Source organism: Lissotriton helveticus, assembly GCF_964261635.1.
Source record: "Lissotriton helveticus chromosome 1_1 unlocalized genomic scaffold, aLisHel1.1 SUPER_1_unloc_60, whole genome shotgun sequence".
NCBI classification, from domain to species: domain Eukaryota; kingdom Metazoa; phylum Chordata; class Amphibia; order Caudata; family Salamandridae; genus Lissotriton; species Lissotriton helveticus.
In genome coordinates, this window is record NW_027611704.1 from 900988 (window position 1) to 916488 (window position 15501).

Genomic DNA, 15501 nt, shown 5'->3' on the forward strand with positions numbered 1-15501 from the left:
AGGCAATGTCGGGCACAATCAGGTGGTCGTCGAGGAGCTTCTCTCCGCTGTCACGTGGGCTCTGGGGCATCTGCGACGTCCAGGAGCAGGTCACGATCTGTCCCACGCAGGCTCTCACCGTCGGTGCAGTCGGCTTCAAGTTTGGAGCAAACAAGCCTTGGTAAGAGCAATCCACGCAGGATCGGAAGATTGCTTCTCACTCGGACCAGGAAGGTCAGAGTCGGGGCTCCTTTTCAGGGGAGCTGGTGTGGATCTGGACCAACCAGAATCACAAGTCTTTTTCGGTAGTTCGTCGGCACAGGGACCACAAGCCAGCTGGCAAGTGACCGGGCCAACGCGTTGAGCCAAATCGTGCCAAAGGGCCCCACGCAGCACTCGTCGATTGTGGAGGGCTGAACTTCGGCTCAGGAGTAGCTCAGGGTGGGGGCTTCTCAAACCCCGGTGTACAGCTTCGAGGTTCACTTGTGGGCTGCACGGTCAGCGTCTCGTGGTCACTTCAAGATGGCGTGCCCCACGCTTCCGGTCGCCTCCACGGGTCTCAGCTTTGCATGGACTGTGGATCGGGCTGTTAGAAGCTGGGCAGGTTTGATCTCGTCGATCTCAGTCGCTCGAGTTCCGGCGGGAACTGCAACTAAGTAGACATCGAGGGCTGGATGGTGCCTGCTGCTGCAGGGTGGTCACTCCTTGACCACAAGGGAGATTCTTCGGGCTTCCACGTTGAGATGGAGGGCGAAGGGTCCAGAATATCGTTTCAAATGTTTCTTCCAGGAAATCTCATGTGCATTGGCACTGCTCCCACTCTTATTCGAATCTGGTGGGCGTGATTACCTGCTAGGTCCCCTCCTATGGGTGGGACCCAGGAAGTGGGTGGATACACCCCCTTCCTTTGATCCAGGCCACCCTGGCACGAGGGCTGGAGTGCCCCAGAACCGGTTTGGCCGGATTATGCAAGGGGCAGCCTTGTGCGCCCCAGGCAGTGTCTGGTTTCTTTCAAACCTCCCTGCTACAATACACTATCTCCTGTCTGGAGGGCGGTGACACCCTCCTGTGACAGGAAACCCTTTGTCCAGGACCCCCTTGACTGAGTTTCGGTCAGCTCCAGGGGTCCAGACATTTGTCTGTGGCAGAGGCATCCATTTTGTGGATCTTAAGGCCTTTGGAGAAATCAACCGCATTAAAGTGAAGTAACATGTCTTACCCCTCTAGAGGGGTGGAATGCCATCCCCGTCGCCAGAACTGGCGAGGGGATGGTATTCCAAAGCGTATGACACCTTACACGACATGTTTTGATAAAGCCAAACCAAAGTTGCTAAATAACCGCGAGGATTATAAGGCACTTAATAGTATATGGTATGGCATTATCCTGAAACAGCTTAGGGATTTGTTCCCGACGGCTGCAGACAGGCTCAGCTCATGCTAGAGCTCCATCTCACATAAAAACCATGCACCCAGCCTCCAGGATTGGTGAGGCCTGACTATAGGAGTGGCTCACAGGTTTACAGGTGTCCAGATATAGGTTTAGACATAGGTATACTATATCTAAGCAAGGGGTGTGTACACCACCTTACCCCAGCTGAGTGATCAGCCAGTTGTGTCAATTTAAGAACCAGCCAGGGGTGGCAAAAGATATGCTGCAGCCCCTGGTAGGCCTTAGTGGCTCCTGTGCCCTGTGCACCTATAGTGCATTACAGGGGCTGACAAGGAGTCCATTTCCAATTGGTATGTGCCTATAGCACATGTGTCATTAATTTAGTGAGAGAACAGCAGGCTGGGGGTCTGATCAGCAGGCCCACAGCCTCAGTTGTCGAAAACCAGTGAAGCAAAAAGCAAAAATTTGGGGTGACCATAGGATAGCAGACCCTACTCTCCTACACAACCCCCCCCCCCAAACGCAGGGACATTAAACTAACCTTGACCAGATAAGTCTTCATGTTCTAAGTGGAAGTACCTGGAGAGACCATCTGCATTACCATGGTCAGTCCCTGGGCGGTGCTCCACTGTAAAGTCCATCCCCTGTAGGGAAATGGACCACCTGAGCAGTTTGGGATTTTCACCCTTCATCTGATTAAGCCATAAGAGGGGCTTATGGTCTGTTTGCACCAGGAAGTGAGTTCCAAACAAGTAGGACCTCAACTTCTTTAGTGCCCAAACCACAGCAAAGGCCTCCCTCTCAATGGCTGACCAACGTTTTTCTCTTGGGGTTAGCCTCCTGCTAATGAAAGCAATTGGCTGGTCTTGACCATCTTGATTAAGTTGTGAGAGTACAGCTCCCACCCCCAACTCAGAAGCATCTGTCTGAACAATGAACTGTTTGGAGTAGTCAGGACTCTTTAGGATAGGTGCAGAGCACATGGCCTTCTTCAGGTCTTCAAATGCCTTCTGACAGCTAACTGTCCACTGAACCTTTTTTGGCATCTTCTTGGATGTCAAGTCATTTAATGGTGTCACTATAGACCCATAGTTTTTCACAAACTTTCTGTAATACCCAGTCAGGCCCAAGAAGGCTCTGACTTGTGTCTGGGTAACTGGAGGAGCCCAGTCCTGTATGGCCTGGATTTTGCTTTCCAGTGGCTGAACCTGGCCTCCACCTACTAGGTGGCCCAGGTATACAACCTTACTCTGCCCTATCTGGCACTTGGTGGCCTTGATAGTTAGGCCTGCCTTTTGCAGGGCCTCCAAAACTTTCTTCAGGTGGATCAGGTGATCCTCCCAGGTGGAGCTAAAGACAGCAATATCATCTAGATAAGCTGCACAAAAGTCATCCAACCCAGTAAGGACTTGGTTCACCAACCTTTGGAAAGTGGCAGGTGCATTCTTCAAACCAAAGGGCATTACCACAAACTGATAATGTCCACTAGGGGTAGAGAATGCTGTTTTGGCTTTTGACTCCTCAGCTAGTCTGATTTGCCAGTAGCCAGCTGTCAGATCAAATGTGCTCAGAAACTTGGCAGAAGCCAATCTGTCAATGAGCTCATCTGCTCTTGGAATGGGGTGAGCATCTGTCCTAGTGACAGCATTGAGACCCCTGTAATCCACGCAAAACCTCATTTCTCTCTTACCATCTTGGGTATGAGGTTTTGGCACCAGGACTACTGGGCTGGCCCATGGGCTCTCTGATGGCTCAATCACTCCAAGCTCCAACATCTTTTGCACCTCAGCCTTGATGCAATCCCTGACATGATCAGGTTGCCTGTAGATCTTATTCTTGACAGGCAGACTGTCACCAGTGTCCACAACATGGGTACACCAGTCAGTTTGGCTGGGTGTGAGTGAAAACATTTGCCTGTGAGCCTGCAAAACTTGTCTGCAGTCCCTCTGTTGCTGGTCAGTGAGGCTGCCTGCCAAGGCTACTCCATCAACTGAACCATCATCAGGGTTCTGAGAAAGCAGGTCTGGGAGAGGGTCACTCTCTTCCTCCTGTTCCCCATCTGTGGCCATGAGCAAGCTCATGTCCTCCCTGTCCACAAATGCTTTCAAGCGATTCACATGGATTACCCTGTGAGGGCTCCTGGGTGTTCCAAAGTCTACCAAGTAGGTGACTTCCCCTTTCTTCTCAATAATAGGATAGGGTCCACTCCATTTGTCTTGGAGTGCTGCTGGAGCCACTGGCTCCAGTACCCATACCTTCTGTCCTGGTTGGAACTCTACCAGTACAGCCTTTTGGTCATGCCAAGCTTTCTGCAATTCTTGGCTGGCCTCCAGGTTTTTGGATGCTCTTTCCATGTACTCAGCCATCCTGGAGCGGAGACCAAGTACATAGTCCACTATGTCTAGTTTGGGCTTTTTGAGAGGTAACTCCCATCCTTCCTTCACCAAACACAATGGACCTCTCACAGGGTGGCCAAACAAAAGTTCAAAAGGGCTGTAGCCAACCCCCTTCTGTGGGACCTCTCTGTAAGCAAAGAGCAGGCAGGGTAAAAGAATGTCCCATTTCCGCCTGAGCTTCTCTGGTAATCCTTTTATCATGCCTTTAAGGGTCTTGTTAAATCTCTCCACAAGCCCATTGCATTGTGGATGATATGGGGTGGTAAACTTATAGTTTACCCCACATTCCTTCCACATTGCTTTTAGATAGCTGGACATAAAATTTGTCCCTCTATCTGATAGTACCTCCTTAGGAAAGCCCACTCTTGAGAAAACTGCAATGAGGGCTTTTGCCACCACAGGTGCTGTGGTGGTCCTTAGGGGAATAGCCTCTGGGTACCTGGTGGCATGATCCACTACCACCAGTATGAATCTGTTCCCAGATGCTGTTTGGGGGTCCATTGGACCCACAATATCAATTCCAACTCTCTCAAAGGGGACCCCCACCACAGGTAGTGGTATTAGGGGGGCCTTTGTTGTGCCACCTGACTTACCACTGGCTTGGCAAGTGACACAGGAGCGACAAAACTCCTTGACATCCTCTGACATGTGAGGCCAGTGAAAGTGTGGAACAAGCCTGTCCCACGTCTTGTTCTGGCCTAAGTGTCCTGCAAGGGGAATATCATGGGCCAAGGTAAGAAGGAACCCCCTAAACTGCAGAGGTATGACCAACCTCCTGGTCATGCCAGGCTTGGGGTCTCTAGCCTCTGAGTAAAGGAGTCCCTCATCCCAATACACAGTATGGGTACCTTTAGCATCCCCAGCAGCCTCAGCAGCAGCCTGCTGTCTGAGGGGTTCAAGGGAAGGGCAATCTAATTGAGCCTGCCTCAGGTCTGCCCTTGAGGGTCCCCCTGTCCCCAGGAACTCAACCTGGTCAGGTTCAAGCTCCTCAGAGACAGTCTCCTCTTGGACTGCAGAATCAGTTTCCTCTGAAAGCTGATCCTCAACCTGGGGCAAGGTGGAAGGCGAGGCCTTTCCTCTCTTGCTCCTTCTCTTGGGTTGTGGCTGGTCTATTGTCTCAAGATCCACCACTGGTTCAGGAAGGCACTTCTTAGCCTGAGCCCTTGTCATGGCAAGGACATGCTCTGAAATCCCTAGCATTTCTGCATGAGTCCTGTACTCCACTTCTGACCATGCTGAGCTTTCAAGGTCATTGCCTAACAGACAGTCTACTGGTAGGTCTGCACTCACCACAACTTTCTTTAGGCCATCAACCCCTCCCCAGGAGAAGTTCACAACTGCCACACTATGGGAGGTAGTGGAGTTGCTTGCATTGGTTACTAGGTAGCTCTCTCCTAGTACAATCTGTCCAGGGTCCACAAAGCCAGGGGTCACCATGGTGACACTAGCACATGTGTCCCTGTAAGCTTGAGCCAGTTTCTCATTTATTAAGGGAGTCTGCCTGTATTTGCCCAGGTTAGTGGGGCTTACTGCAGTGGGCAACTCAATGTCCACATCATACAGGAGAACTGCCTGTGTAGGGACTCTGACTAGGCCAGATCCTACTTCAATACCCAGGGTCAACCCAGCTACACCCTTGGACTGTGTTCCACCACTGCTTACTGTACTTGGGGTTGCAGTTGCTTTAGGAGCTGTAGTGGTGGGAACTGGATTTGCCTTGGTGCACTCACTGCCCCAGTGTGAAACTGATTTGCAGGTATTACACCAAGGTGTCTTTGGACCTTTGTTCTTCTTCTTCTTGTTACCAGTTTGGGAACCACCCTCCTTACTATTAGTTTGGGGGCCTGAAGACTTCTGGTCTTTTTCTTTATCTTTCTGATTCTGATTACCACCCTTCTGGTCTGTTTTCTTCTGGTCACCACCTTGGTTCTGGGGTTTCTGCTTAATCCTTGTTCTGACCCATTTGTCTGCCTTCTTTCCCAATTCTTGGGGAGAGGTCAGATCAGAGTCAATAAGGTATTGATGCAACAGCTGGTTTGTACAGTTATTAAGGATTTGTTCTCTCATCATAAGATTGTACAATCCTGTATAGTCTGAAACTTTACTTCCCTGTAACCAACCCTCCAAAGCCTTAGTGGCACACTCCACAAAATCAGTCCAGTCTTGAGTCTGTGCTTTCTGGGTGTCTCTGAACAACAACCTGTATTGCTCAGTGGTTAGGCCATACCCTTCAATAAGAGCACTCTTCAAAACAGAGTAGTTTTTGGCATCCTCAGGTCTAACTGTGAGGAGCCTGTCCCTCCCTTTCTCAGAAAAGGAGTACCACAAAATTGCAGCCCACTGATTCTCAGGAACCTGCTGTACCATGCAGGCTCTCTCAAGAGCAGTCATCCATTTGTGGATGTCATCCCCTTCTTTAAAGGGGGGCACAATCTTGGTCAGGTTTCTATTATCATAGGCCCTGTCTTTTTCTCTTGGAAAATTGCTGCCACCAGTGACATCTAAGCCACTTAATTTCTGCTCTCTTGCCAAGGCAAGTTTAGCTTGAGCTAAGGTAAGCTTAGCTTGACTCAGGGCTACCTCCTCTCTCTCTATCTGGAGTCTGACAGCCCTCATTCTAGCCCTATGCTCAGCTTTCTGAGAAGCACTCATGCCTCTCTCTGATTCTCTGGAGGCACTAGAAAGATGAGAGTCCCCTGAGGGAGATCTCACTCTTCTGTTGCCTGGGAGAATCACATGTTGGGTTCTGGGGAGGTGCTGGCCCTCTCCATTCCCCAGTAGGTCCAAGTTGGCCTGGCTAAGCCTACCAACTGGAACCTGGCTACCCTGATCCTGTACTTCTAAGTCCTCAACCTCTGAGTCCTCATCCAAGTCATCATCATCCTCCTCTTCAGGGGGATCAACTACAGGGGGGTTCTCTCCATTTCCTGTGTCTAGGGAAGCTGCTTTAGCCTTCTCTAAGTCATCCTGTTCTAGGATTTCTACCAGGATTAGGCAGGTGGGGCTTCTGCCCCTTTTTAACCCTCTTGCTTTGCACAAGGCAATCAAGTCTCTGCGGGTTAGTTTGTCATATCCAAAAGTTGCCTGGGTAGGGTCAACTGTCACAGGAGCAGACCCTGAGGCTTTTCCTGTGTCAGACATGGTTACTAGTGAGGTGTAAGTGGTGCACTTACCTACACTAAGTGTTTTCCTACTGTACCTTGCTAGTTAGTTGTAGTCAGGGTGTGCTAATCCCTTCAACCTACAACTACTAAATTCAGTAGAACTTAATATGCTAAGCTTTTGATTTATATGTACCTAGAGGTACTTGATGTGATCTTTCAATTTGATATAAAGATTGCAATGGTAAAACAACAGCAAGCTCAAATCCGCACCGCTGCTCACCAATGTGAGAAGTTGGCCTGGTAGGTGATGTTTCCAATTCTGGAACCACCTACTACCTGACCAAACAATCCCCTTATGGTGTCTGGTTGTAAGTCAACCTTATTAGACAAGCTATCCTAGGGGTAGCATGGACTAAGCAGCCTAAAGGCTTAACTTAAGAGGTCGTGTTAAGCGAGCTGTTTTACCACATACAATCCTGTAATACCAAATGAAAGGACACCACACAAGTATATATTATAAAAATATATGTGTTTATTACTAAAAACAATCCCCAGTATTCTTTATGAATAAAGGGGCACAAGCGTTAAATCAAAAAGCACTGTTTAAACATACAAGTTGCACAATTATGGATGAGGGCGGGTGGCCACTCAAACCATATACTAAACAAGTGGTATAAGAGAGGCCACTCGAACAGTGGTTAGGCCTAGGGCCTAGGGAATCGCTGGGAGCAGTCAGGACAAGCAATGCTGAAGTCGGGAATGGCCCTCGGGATTCGGGAGATGTGCGGAAAGCGCACGCATGCACCAATGTTAACCAATGGTGCGTAAAAGTCATAGAGTTAAAGTTTAAGGACACTTCCGCTGAACCTAGAGGAACAAAACTTAACACACAGACCCTAGAGGTGTGCACCAGTGTGGGAACACCGGCGGAGCAAAGTTACCTCACCCACAGGAAGTGGGTGCACAGGGTCGAAGTGGCGTCGGGTTTTGACACGCAGGCTCTTGGTGCTTGAAGCTGAAAGGGCTGCAGGCGGGTTAAAGATGAAGTGTCGGTGGAGTCCAAGGGTGGACTCAAGTTGTAGAGTACCTGAAAGCAGAGGGGACAGAGTCTGGGTCACTCAGCAGTGACCAGGGTGGAACCAGGACGGAACCAGGCAATGTCGGGAGCAATCAGGTGGTCGTCGAGGAGCTTCTCTCCGCTGTCACGTGGGCTCTGGGGTATCTGCGACGTCCAGGAGCAGGTCACGATCTGTCCCACGCAGGCTCTCACCGTCGGTGCAGTCGGCTTCAAGTTTGGAGCAAACAAGCCTTGGTAAGAGCAATCCACGCGGGATCGGAAGATTGCTTCTCACTCGGACCAGGAAGGTCAGAGTCGGGGCTCCTTTTCAGGGGAGCTGGTGTGGATCTGGAGCAACCAGATTCACGAGTCTTCTTAGGTAGTTCGTCGGCACAGGGACCACTAGCCAGCTGGCAAGTGACCGGGCCAACGCGTTGAGCCAATAGTGCCAAAGGGCCCCACGCAGCACTCGTTGAGTGTGGAGGGCTGAACTTTGGCTCAGGAGCAGCTCAGGGTGGGGGCTTCTCAAAACCCGGTGCACAGCTTCGAGGGTCACTCGTGGGCTGCACGGTCAGCGTCTCGTGGTCAATTCAAGATGGCGTGCCCCACGCTTCCGGTCGCCTCCACGGGTCTCAGCTTTGCAGGGACTGTGGATCGGGCTGTTGGAAGGCAGGCAGGCTTGATCTCGTCGATCTCAGTTGCTCGAGCTCCGGCGGGAACTGCAACTAAGTAGACGTCGAGGGCTGGATGGTGCCTGCTGCTGCAGGGTGGTCACTCCTTGACCACAAGGGAGATTCTTCGGGCTTCCACGATGAGATGGAGGGCGAAGGGTCCAGAATTGCGTTTCAAATGTTTCTTCCAGGAAATCTGATGTGCATTGGCACTGCTCCCACTCTTATTCCAATCGGGGGGGCGTGATTACCTGCTAGGTCCCCTCCTATGGGTGGGACCCAGGAAGTGGGTGGATACACCCCCTTCCTTTGATCCAGGCCGCCCTGGCACGAGGGCTGGAGTGCCCCAGAACCGGTTTGGCCGGATTATGCAAGGGGCAGCCTTGTGCGCCCCAGGCAGTGTCTGGTTTCTTTCAAACCTCCCTGCTACAATACACTATCTCCTGTCTGGAGGGCGGTGACACCCTCCTGTGACAGGAAACCCTTTGTCCAGGACCCATTTGGTCGAGTTTCGGTCAACTGCAGGGGTCCAGACATTTGTCTGTGGCAGAGGCATCCATTTTGTGGATCTTAAGGTCTTTGGAGAAATTAACCGCATTTAGTAAAGGAACATGTCTTACCCCTCTAGAGGGGTGGAATGCCATCCCCGTCGCCAGAACTGGCAAGGGGATGGTATTCCAAAGCGTATGACACCTTACACGACATGTTTTGATAAAGCCAAACCAAAGTTGCTAAATAACCGCGAGGATTATAAGGCACTTAATAGTATATTGTAGGAGAGTAGGGTCTGCTATCCTATGGTCACCCCAAATTTTTGCTTTTTGCTTCACTGGTTTTCGACTACTGAGGCTGTGGGCCTGCTGATCAGACCCCCAGCCTGCTGTTCTCTCACTAAATTAATGACACATGTGCTATAGGCACATACCAATTGGAAATGGACTCCTTGTCAGCCCCTGTAGAATGCACTATAGGTGCACAGGGCACAGGAGCCACTAAGGCCTACCAGGGGCTGCAGCATATCTTTTGCCACCCCTGGCTGGTTCTTAAATTGACACAACTGGCTGATCACTCAGCTGGGGTAAGGTGGTGTACACACCCCTTGCTTAGATATAGTATACCTATGTCTAAACCTATATCTGGACACATGTAAACCTGTGAGCCACTCCTATAGACAGGCCTCACCAATCCTGGAGGCTGGGTGCATGGTTTTTATGTGAGATGGAGCTCTAGCATGAGCTGAGCCTGTCTGCAGCCGTCGGGAACAAATCCCTAAGCTGTTTCAGGATAATGCCATACCATATACTATTAAGTGCCTTATAATCCTCGCGGTTATTTAGCAACTCTGGTTTGGCTTTATCAAAACATGTCGTGTAAGGTGTCATACGCTTTGGAATACCATCCCCTCGCCAGTTCTGGCGACGGGGATGGCATTCCACCCCTCTAGAGGGGTAAGACATGTTACTTCACTTTAATGCGGTTGATTTCTCCAAAGGCCTTAAGATCCACAAAATGGATGCCTCTGCCACAGACAAATGTCTGGACCCCTGGAGCTGACCGAAACCCAGTCAAGGGGGTCCTGGACAAAGGGTTTCCTGTCATAGGAGGGTGTCACCGCCCTCCAGACAGGAGATAGTGTATTGTAGCAGGGAGGTTTGAAAGAAACCAGACACTGCCTGGGGCGCACAAGGCTGCCCCTTGCATAATCCGGCCAAACCGGTTCTGGGGCACTCCAGCCCTCGTGCCAGGGCGGCCTGGATCAAAGGAAGGGGGTGTATCCACCCACTTCCTGGGTCCCACCCATAGGAGGGGACCTAGCAGGTAATCACGCCCACCAGATTCGAATAAGAGTGGGAGCAGTGCCAATGCACATCAGATTTCCTGGAAGAAACATTTGAAACGATATTCTGGACCCTTCGCCCTCCATCTCAACGTGGAAGCCCGAAGAATCTCCCTTGTGGTCAAGGAGTGACCACCCTGCAGCAGCAGGCACCATCCAGCCCTCGACGTCTACTTAGTTGCAGTTCCCGCCGGAACTCGAGCGACTGAGATCGACGAGATCAAGCCTGCCCAGCTTCTAACAGCCCGATCCACAGTCCCTGCAAAGCTGAGACCCGTGGAGGCGACCGGAAGCGTGGGGCACGCCATCTTGAAGTGACCACGAGACGCTGACCGTGCAGCCCACGAGTGACCCTCGAAGCTGTACACCGGGGTTTGAGAAGCCCCCACCCTGAGCTACTCCTGAGCCGAAGTTCAGCCCTCCACACTCGACGAGTGCTGCGTGGGGCCCTTTGGCACGATTTGGCTCAACGCGTTGGCCCGGTCACTTGCCAGCTGGCTTGTGGTCCCTGTGCCGACGAACTACAAAAGAAGACTCGTGATTCTGGTTGCTCCAGATCCACACCAGCTCCCCTGAAAGGGAGCCCCGACTCTGACCTTCCTGGTCCGAGTGAGACGCCATCTTCCAATCCCGCGTGGATTGCTCTTACCAAGGCTTGTTTGCTCCAAACCGGAAGCCGACTGCACCGACGGTGAGAGCCTGCGTGGGACAGATCGTGACCTGCTCCTGGACGTCGCAGATGCCCCAGAGCCCACGTGACAGCGAAGAGAAGCGCCTCGACGACCACCTGATTGCGCCCGACATTGCCTGGTTCCGTCCTGGTTCCACCCTGGTCACTGCTGAGTGACCCAGACTCTGTCCCCTCTGCTTTCAGGTACTCTACAACTTGAGTCCACCCTTGGACTCCACCGGACACTTCGTCTTCACCCTGCCTGCAGCCCTTTCAGCTTCAAGCACCAAGAGCCTGCGTGTCAAAACCCGACGCCACTTCGACCCTGTGCACCCACTTCCTGTGGGTGAGGTAACTTTGCTCCGCCGGTGTTCCCACACTGGTGCACACCTCTAGGGTCTGTGTGTTAAGTTTTGTTCCTCTAGGTTCAGCGGAAGTGTCCTTAAACTTTAACTATTTGACTTTTACGCACCATTGGTTAACATTGGTGCATGCGTGCGCTTTCCGCACATCTCCCGAATCCCGAGGGCCATTCCCGACTTCAGCATTGCTTGTCCTGACTGCTCCCAGCGATTCCCTAGGCCCTAGGCCTAACCACTGTTCGAGTGGCCTCTCTTATACCACTTGTTTAGTATATGGTTTGAGTGGCCCCCTGCCCTCATCCATAATTGTGCAACTTTGTATGTTTAAACAGTGCTTTTGATTTAACGCTTGTGCCCCTTTATTCAAAAAGAATACTGGGGATTGTTTTTAGTAATAAACACATATATTTTTATAATATATACTTGTGTGGTGTCCTTTCATTTGGTATTACAGGATTGTATGTGGTAAAACAGCTCGCTTAACACGACCTCTTAAGTTAAGCCTTTAGGCTGCTTAGTCCATGCTACCCCTAGGATAGCTTGTCTAATAAGGTTGACTTACAACCAGACACCATAAGGGGATTGTTTGGTCAGGTAGTAGGTGGTTCCAGAATTGGAAACATCCCCTACCAGGCCAACTTCTCACATATGTGGTAAAACAGCTCGCTTAACACGACCTCTTAAGTTAAGCCTTTAGGCTGCTTAGTCCATGCTACCACTAGGATAGCTTGTCTAATAAGGTTGACTTACAACCAGACACCATAAGGGGATTGTTTGGTCAGGTAGTAGGTGGTTCCAGAATTGGAAACATCCCCTACCAGGCCAACTTCTCACATTGGTGAGCAGCGGTGCGGATTTGAGCTTGCTGTTGTTTTACCATTGCAATCTTTATATCAAATTGAAAGATCACATCAAGTACCTCTAGGTACATATAAAATCAAAAGCTTAGCATATTAAGTTCTACTGAACTTAGTAGTTGTAGGTTGAAGGGAGTAGCACACCCCTGACTACAACTCACTAGCAAGGTCCAGTAGGAAAACACTTAGTGTAGGTAAGTGCACCACTTACACCTCACTAGTAACCATGTCCGACACAGGAAAGGCCTCAGGGTCTAGTCCTGTGACAGTTGACCCTACCCAGGCAACTTCTGGATATGACAAACTAACCCGCAGAGACTTGATTGTCTTGTGCAAAGCAAGAGGGTTAAAAAGGGGCAGAAGCCCCACCTGCCTGACCCTGATAGAACTCCTAGAACAGGATGACTTAGAGAGGGCAAAAGCAGCTTCCCTAGATACAGGAACTGGAGGGAACCCCCCTGCAGTTGATCCCCCTGAAGAGGAGGATGATGATGACTTGGATGAGGACTCAGATGCTGGGGACTTAGAAGTACAGGATCAGGGTAGCCAGGTTCCAGTTGGTAGGCTTAGCCAGGCCAACTTGGACCTACTGGGAAATGGAGAGGGCCAGCACCTCCCCAGATCCCAACAAATGATTCTCCCAGGCAACAGAAGAGTGAGATCTCCCTCAGGGGACTCTCATCTTTCTAGTGCCTCCAGAGAATCAGAGAGAGGCATGAGTGCTTCTCAGAAAGCTGAGCATAGGGCTAGAATGAGGGCTGTCAGACTCCAGATAGAGAGAGAGGAGGTAGCCCTGAGTCAAGCTAAGCTTACCTTAGCTCAAGCTAAACTTGCCTTGGCAAGAGAGCAGAAATTAAGTGGCTTAGATGTCACTGGTGGCAGCAATTTTCCAAGAGAAAAAGACAGGGCCTATGATAATAGAAACCTGACCAAAATTGTGCCCCCCTTTAAAGAAGGGGATGACATCCACAAATGGATGACTGCTCTTGAGAGAGCCTGCATGGTACAGCAGGTTCCTGAGAACCAGTGGGCTGCAATTTTGTGGTACTCCTTTTCTGAGAAAGGGAGAGACAGGCTCCTCACAGTTAGACCTGAGGATGCCAAAAACTACTCTGTTTTGAAGAGTGCTCTCATTGAAGGGTATGGCCTAACCACTGAGCAATACAGGTTGTTGTTCAGAGACACCCAGAAAGCACAGACTCAAGACTGGACTGATTTTGTGGAGTGTGCCACTAAGGCTTTGGAGGGTTGGTTACAGGGAAGTAAAGTTTCAGACTATACAGGATTGTACAATCTTATGATGAGAGAACAGATCCTTAATAACTGTACAAACCAGCTGTTGCATCAATACCTTATTGACTCTGATCTGACCTCTCCCCAAGAATTGGGAAAGAAGGCAGACAAATGGGTCAGAACAAGGATTAAGCAGAAACCCCAGAACCAAGGTGGTGACCAGAAGAAAACAGACCAGAAGGGTGGTAATCAGAATCAGAAAGATAAAGAAAAAGACCAGAAGTCTTCAGGCCCCCAAACTAATAGTAAGGAGGGTGGTTCCCAAAATGGTAACAAGAAGAAGAAGAACAAAGGTCCAAAGACACCTTGGTGTAATACCTGCAAATCAGTTTCACACTGGGGCAGTGAGTGCACCAAGGCAAATCCAGTTCCCACCACTACAGCTCCTAAAGCAACTGCAACCCCAAGTACAGTAAGCAGTGGTGGAACACAGTCCAAGGGTGTAGCTGGGTTGACCCTGGGTATTGAAGTAGGATCTGGCCTAGTCAGAGTCCCTACACAGGCAGTTCTCCTGTATGATGTGGACATTGAGTTGCCCACTGCAGTAAGCCCCACTAACCTGGGCAAATACAGGCAGACTCCCTTAATAAATGAGAAACTGGCTCAAGCTTACAGGGACACATGTGCTAGTGTCACCATGGTGACCCCTGGCTTTGTGGACCCTGGACAGATTGTACTAGGAGAGAGCTACCTAGTAACCAATGCAAGCAACTCCACTACCTCCCATAGTGTGGCAGTTGTGAACTTCTCCTGGGGAGGGGTTGATGGCCTAAAGAAAGTTGTGGTGAGTGCAGACCTACCAGTAGACTGTCTGTTAGGCAATGACCTTGAAAGCTCAGCATGGTCAGAAGTGGAGTACAGGACTCATGCAGAAATGCTAGGGATTTCAGAGCATGTCCTTGCCATGACAAGGGCTCAGGCTAAGAAGTGCCTTCCTGAACCAGTGGTGGATCTTGAGACAATAGACCAGCCACAACCCAAGAGAAGGAGCAAGAGAGGAAAGGCCTCGCCTTCCACCTTGCCCCAGGTTGAGGATCAGGTTTCAGAGGAAACTGATTCTGCAGTCCAAGAGGAGACTGTCTCTGAGGAGCTTGAACCTGACCAGGTTGAGTTTCTGGGGACAGGGGGACCCTCAAGGGCAGACCTGAGGCAGGCTCAGTTAGATTGCCCTTCCCTTGAACCCCTCAAACAGCAGGCTGCTGCTGAGGCTGCTGGGGATGCCCAAGGTACCCATACAGTGTATTGGGATGAGGGACTCCTTTACTCAGAGGCTAGAACCCCCAAGCCTGGCATGACCAGGAGGTTGGTGATACCTCTGCAGTTTAGGGGATTCCTCCTTACCTTGGCCCATGATATTCCCCTTGCAGGACACTTAGGCCAGAACAAGACGTGGGACAGGCTTGTTCCACACTTTCACTGGCCTCACATGTCAGAGGATGTCAAGGAGTTTTGTCGCTCCTGTGTCACTTGCCAAGCCAGTGGTAAGTCAGGTGGCACAACAAAGGCCCCCCTAATACCACTACCTGTGGTGGGGGTCCCCTTTGAGAGAGTTGGAATTGATATTGTGGGTCCAATGGACCCCCAAACAGCATCTGGGAACAGATTCATACTGGTGGTAGTGGATCATGCCACCAGGTACCCAGAGGCTATTCCCCTAAGGACCACCACAGCACCTGTGGTGGCAAAAGCCCTCATTGCAGTTTTCTCAAGAGTGGGCTTTCCTAAGGAGGTACTATCAGATAGAGGGACAAATTTTATGTCCAGCTATCTAAAAGCAATGTGGAAGGAATGTGGAGTAAACTACAAGTTTACCACCCCATATCATCCACAATGCAATGGGCTTGTGGAGAGATTTAACAAGACCCTTAAAGGCATGATAAAAGGA